General features: G+C 37.3%; 1 pseudogene; it reads left to right on the top strand.

The window, feature by feature from the left end:
• The first annotated feature begins 652 nt into the window (after positions 1-652).
• LOC127644613 (thioredoxin reductase-like selenoprotein T1a) lies at positions 653-7,021 on the top strand (annotated as a pseudogene).
• Positions 7,022-7,048: the final 27 nt, after the last annotated feature.

The raw sequence follows: 7,048 nt of genomic DNA on the forward strand, positions 1-7,048 counted from the left end.
AAGAATTATTACACTTCATATCCAAAATAACACCTCCAATAACAAGTTTAGGAGTCTGCCGCAACACTGAGTTGTAACTGAGATGCGCTTTCACAAGCTGAAGCAATTTTATGGAAATGTTTTTAACAACCATATGGTAATCTCTACATGTAGATTCAATCCCTGAAAGAGCAAGAAAAGGTTGATAATTATAGATCTCACCATTACAATTTAATAAGTCGGAAATAAAAATAATTCCCTTATCAAACCATTCTTTTTTATATATACTTTTTCTTTTAGATAATATATGTTGGTTATTCCATATTATACATGTGTGAGGAGAGAAATTATGTTTAAAGGCTATTTTCCATGCATCTAATGATTGCTTGTGAAAATTAGATAATTTTATGGGAAGTTTACATTTAAAGTCACATGATAATAAAAAGTTTAACCCACCACACTTTTCAAAAAAACAAATTGGGGATATAAAACCATATAGAATTATTATGGGCCAATCAATGATTAATCCAGTTGATTTAAAAAATGGTCTTCAAGACTCTATTTTGCTTGACTCGTTTCGTAAATCTTGACCTTACGTCATGTAGTCGAGAAACCAATCACAGCGTATCCTCCAGAAATACCCGTATGAAGTCCACTCGTCCACTTCCTGCTTTGCATAGTCATTTCTCTGTCGGATCTTCGCTGTGTAAGATGCGTTGGCTGCCGCTCTCGGTTTTAATATTATGGGCCTGTTCGCTTTACAGCGCCTCTGCGGATAACAGTGGTGTCAAGAAAATGAAGATACAGTTCGCCACGGGTCCACTTCTCAAATTCCAGATATGGTGAGTGAGAATTTGCACGGTTTTGTCGGTCTGTCCCCGGAACAGGCCGATCAGTGTAATGAGATTGCGTTAACAGCAGCACCACGAGGCTTGACATTGACAGTCACACGGCATAGACATTCATCACATTGTATAATAAGCAGGAAACGTTTTTCTTGACGTGTCAGGGTTGTTGCAAGGAGAAGATTTGATGAAGCGAGGCAAAGCGTGAAACACACAATTGTCTCAGATGCTATCTAGCCTTGCACGTAACCTCAGCACAATGTTATAATCGGCCAGTAATCCGGCGTTAAATGGACAGCACTCATTTGAGGATTAGCCCATTAGTCTTATCTGTCAATATATGTACTTGCACTTAGCCAGTTGAGCCTCTGCACATTTAATTATGCTGGTGTTTATTGATCCATAAGGCCAATTTGATGAGGCTGCTATTACCCTTAGAATCCAGTGGCTGGACATTTATCATTATCTAAAATGCTAAGCTTGTTTCTCAAGCAGTGCTTTATATAGTTGCTGCAGTAAAGCTATTATTATTATTTTATGTTACCCAGTTGTAGTGAACCAAAAGCTCAGGGGTCTGTGTCTTCTTTGTTTTCTGCAGTATCTCCTGAGGGTACAAGCGGGTGTTTGAGGAGTACACACAGGTTTTGTACCAGCGGTACCCAGACATCCGCATAGAGGGAGAGAACTACCTTCCTCTGCCTATCTACAGGTAATGTAAGAAACCCCAAACACTGTTGTTGCATACACAACATTAGTCATACATTTCCATGCCTCATATTGTTCTAGCCAGGAAACGGTAATAAATTCTCCTGATGTAATATGTTTATGTTGTTCCTTCCTTCCAGGCACATTTCTTCCTTTCTGTCTGTTTTCAAGCTGTTGTTGATTGGAGTGATCCTTGTTGGCAAGGATCCATTCGCTCTATTTGGCATGCAGGCTCCAGGACTCTGGGTTTGGAGTCAGGAGAATAAGGCAAGACTGTATAGTATTTCTGTTGAGTAGGGATGGGAATCGTGAGGAATTTAACCATTCCAATTTAGTACTTTGTGTTTTTGAGGAAGAAATATTTGGAAATAAGAAATGCAATTTACTGCCCTCTGCAGCCTATTACATTGCAAATGGTATGTTTACACTTTTTACATCAAATGTATTTTTCATCAAGCATCACTAATTACAACAAAACTACATATTGTCATATCAACAACCATCCAGTAATTGCACTAATTTAAATCTCAAGAGCCTTAAGTTAACATGATAACGATTCTTGGTTCATTCAGATTCGGAAATGACTAAATGAATGCCTTGTGGTTCAGAAAAGCTTTTGACTAAAATAAATGTTTGATTAGAGTCAATAGTTGGGTATAGGGTTGCAACGGTATTTGATTTTCACAGTATGATAACCATCTCAGAAAATATCACGGTATACGGTATTGCCCAATTATTATTATTATTATTATTAGTGAAAACAGAAGGGTTATTTTATTAATTAATGTATTTGAGCAAACACTTTATTATAATTGAAACTTGAAACCATTTATTTTATTGAAGTATGTGTTACACTTTTAAGAATAATGCGGCATCCACTCTTGGTACATATGTGTGTAAAAAAAAGTCTCCCTTTTGAAAATAAATTAATAGAAAAAATAAGAAAGCTAACAGAATTATAATAAACAGAATAATAAACATGATAAAAATATAATGTAACTATAACGTTATATAACTAGAGCATGTTAGTTTATATTAAATTAACTACTAAATGAAAAATAACATCAGCTGTGTGAGCTTTTAAGCAATGTCCTATAATTATTAATAATTAACATAAACTTTAGACTGCTCCTGTCTGTATCTTTAACTCAGTGCTTCTCAACTGGTTTTGCTTCAGGACAGATTTTACATTGGACATCAAGTGTCGACCTGCCATAGATTAAACATATCCTGTATTTAATGTATCTTGGGTTGCATTTCCTTTTATGTTGCATAGTTTTGTTCATGGTTTTCCAGTACAAGGACATGCATCAAGTGACATTATTTTTGTTGTTGATGTCAACAACAAAATCCACAGGAAGTTGTCTCTCCCCTTTTGAAAACTGAAGAGCATATTTACTTATATGAGCCCATTATTATCCCGTTTGTTACCTAATATTACATATTTATACACATATTACACAGAAGGAAAAGCTCCTCGTTACCATGGTTAGGTCAGTGTGCTAGTCTTAAATAATAATAATAAATTAATGTATTTATGAAAAATAAATTCTAGCTAGTTAGATTAACATACAGGTGCGAAGGGACTTCAATGTTTCTAAATTGCACAAATAAAAAATACATTTACATATTCGTCTCTGGCTTGATTTTGCTCGCGTGTCAATGATGCTGAGATCTACTTTTATATTTAATCACTGAGAAGGTTTACCTGCAAAATTAGTAGCACCAAACATCACAAGCAACCTCAAGAATGGACACAGAATGGCTGTATAACAATTTTCCTTCAGCAGAATATTGCACTACAGATCACTAAATTTGTTCAAAGGGGAAACCAGATAGAAATGGCGCACTCGCGTGCATGGTTGCCAGATTGCACAAAATAAGTATTACATTAGACGGAATATTTACAATTTGCGCAAGTATAAATCTCAAACTGGGGGTGTTTCGTCTCTTATCTGGCAACCTTGAGCATGTTAAATGCTTGTGGAGACGCATTAGGTCCCAATGCAAGTTAACTGAAATATTCAATGAAAAATAAAAACGCTTTTACGATAAATGAGCCTGATCCAGCCCGCGGGCCGTATGTTGCCTATGTCTGCTTAAGCTGTTTGCGAGATTATCATTAAATCTATGTCGGCAGTCCTAAATTGTCTATACCTTAGGCGGTTGATGAAATATCTTCAATGGGAGAACCATGGCATTGTTCTTTCCCTGCTGTCCACGACCCAGTCCGAATAGACCAGTTGAGAAACACTGCTTTAACACACAATCATGTCAGACCCCCTCGCCTCGCTTCTGACATTTTCTCTGCTGCGCGTGCATGCGTGTGTGTTTGTCGCAACTCGCAAGTTGGCAAGTCTGCCAGGCAGACAAGAAATAAAGGAGATGCGCATATGAGGTTCTACGTCCGGTTGAATTTTTTTCTCAATACCGTAGATAACCAAATGTACATGGTATGATAACTGTCAATTTTCAAACCGTGGTATACCATGAAACCAGTATACCACTGCAACCCTAGTTAGGTAGGGAGCTTCAGATGCTTCTCTCTTTAGATTCAAAAGAACCTGCTCATAACCTCGTCATCGTGTTTAGTAATCAGACTGTACGGGTCATGCTATTTGTTTTGCGCTGTCGTTTCAAACGAACCGGCTAATAAAGCTCTAGGTATACGTCCATTTTGGCACGAATGGTCAGCTTCTATGTACAGACGAACGTGAGCCTATCGAATGTAAATTCCATTTGACTGCTCAAATAGAGGTGGTTGGCGCATGCGTGCTACGAGTGCTAAAAAACACCAGACTATTTCTCTTCAGGAGTTTAGATGTCTTAACATTCCTTCAGACTCGAGTTACACAAATGCAGGTATCTCCTGACCTCCACATACAAACACTCTTGACTTGCACATCCACTGTTGTTGTTTTTATTTTCATCTCCTGATGTTTAGTTGCGATACAATTTTCTAGCCCTTCTTCGTGGATCAACGGCTCAAATGTGAGTGTTGCCACCTTGTGGACACACTAATTAGTGCAAATAATTCCAGGCGCATTCTGCACGTTCAAAGACACAGTTAGAAAAATCAGGCTGTGTGTGTTCGGTGCTCGAACACTCTGCTGATGATGGGATTTGCATCACACTTCCTGACCGAAGTATACTTTGGGTTTGAGAGTCATTTGTTCAGGACTACACTGGTCACTCTATGTTTTGCACTGTATGTTTAAAAGAACTGGCTCACAAGAATCATTTGTTGGGGAATCATACTATACTAGTCATTCTGTAGGTTTCTTGCTGTAGATTCAAATGAACTGGCTCATAAGAGTATTTTATTTTTTTTGGGAATCAGACTATACTGGTCACGCTGAATGTTTTACGCTGTAGATTCAAACGAACGGCTTACAAGCATTAATTCCTTCAGGAATCAGACTACACACTGGTAGCATGTATGTTTTGTGCTGCTGAGCAGCAGTGTTGCAGATAGCAGTGTAGGGCCCAATGGAACCAATTAAAAAAAAGAACAGTTTCTTCATTCCCAACCATACTGTTGAGACAATACTTGTTCAGATCAGTCCTTGACTTATGAGCTATATGAATAGTAATTCTCCATGGTGAATGACATTTGCAGCAGTAGGTGTAGCACAGAGGTCTGAACACACCAGTTTCCCCGGCAGACCTCATTAAGACCGTCTTTAACTTTGTCTCCAATGTATCACATTCTCTCCTTACACCTCAGGATTCAAAGTACAATCTCTGCTATGTTTTCACCTGTTAATGTGGTTAATATACTGTATATTTGATGCTTTCAACTGTTTTTCTCTGCTATAGCTGTAGTGTCTCATGCTAAAGTCGTCTAGCCTGCCGTCTACCCTGACTAATGCCTATAGAGGGTGAAATGTTAGCTTTCCTTGTTACTATGCAAATGAACCATTCTTTGCTCTTGCCTATATCACATTTGCAAATGAGCATGTTTAGCATGTGTAACATGTAAGCTAGGTACAATGTAATCTCTTAAATATGCATACCAGACCACAGAGCAAGATTTGAGCTGTGTTAACTATGGCTAATGCTTATTTAAATGAAACTCTCTTTCTTTGGTTAGATATACGCCTGCATGATGGTGTTCTTCTTCAGCAGTATGATTGAAAATCAATGTATGTCTACTGGTGCTTTTGAAATCATGCTCAACGGTAAGAGATGGTCCATATTTTGCATCAAAATATTTGATTCAAGATTTGAATTTAGGATGATTACATTTTGTAATTAAATTATTTTAATTTGTAATAGGATTTGCTTGTATGACACTGTCGGTTAGGTGTAAGGTTTAGGATTTCAAACTTGATGGAGCATTAACCTGAAAGTCGTCTTTTTGGGAGAACATTAACACGCTTTAAGCACAGTGGACATTCTGCGACGCATTTAATAGACCATGTAATGTAATTTTATAGAGATGTCACAACTGTCACATAATTGTCATGAAATCAGGCTGCTTTCTTCAGTAGAACACAAGGTAGTTCGAAAGATAGATAGATAGATAGTTTGAAAGTTAGCTTTAATGCAATGAAAGTGAATGGTGACAGAAGTGTACATCCTTTTGTTTTTCTTTATTATTATTTTTAGGTAAATCTCTAGCTTTGGACTATTCTATTTTTGTTTTAAGCTTTAATAATACATGCTATCAGTGACACTTATTATACAAAAATAAAATAAATATATAAATATATATATATATTATTGCTTAGATGTTCCAGTTTGGTCCAAGTTGGAGTCGGGCCACCTGCCTTCCATGCAGCAACTAGTCCAAATTCTGGAGAATGAGATGAAGATGAACGTACACATGGACATGGACACACTTCAACATCATCGCTCATAACCTTGCCTCTGATCCACAGCATGTTGCCTTGGACCCTCCACGTATGTGTGACCATCATGATGCTACCAGAATTTAAATTCCATTCTGTTAAAATGCACACTTGTTTGCGATGAGGTTTTTCCCAGTAACAAATATCATTGTAATTTTCACTTTTTCTCATTGTTGTAGTTTTGAGGTGGAGCTCTTCTACGGCTGTGAAGTGACATTTATGAAGGCTTGCGCTGAAAGTAGAGACACTGCTAGCGCACGCCCGATGTTCCGCTCACTCCTCACTATGCCCCTTGGAGATGCACCACCTACAGATGCTGGTGTGGGATCCATAGCAACAACGGTGGCCATATAAATATGACTGCAGCCCATCTCTTGTGCAATAATCATTTGGTTCAGGACATATGTTCACAAGGAGTTCAGTTAACTATATCAACAGAATTTTTATGGCATTTTTCCCTTTCATTTGATCCTACTGTATGGCTAAAACTTGGTCTATATATTTGATTTAATATGTAGTTATGAGCAGGTCCTAATTTATACATCCCAATCATAATTTAACATCGAAGCAATGTTAATTATATTTCTAATCCCTGATTTTTATATTGCTTTGTAAGATGTTTACTAAAAAGGAAAATAAAATGGAGTCTAATGAATTGAAATGCTC

This window comes from Xyrauchen texanus, chromosome 6, assembly GCF_025860055.1.
Source record: "Xyrauchen texanus isolate HMW12.3.18 chromosome 6, RBS_HiC_50CHRs, whole genome shotgun sequence".
Classification (NCBI taxonomy): domain Eukaryota; kingdom Metazoa; phylum Chordata; class Actinopteri; order Cypriniformes; family Catostomidae; genus Xyrauchen; species Xyrauchen texanus.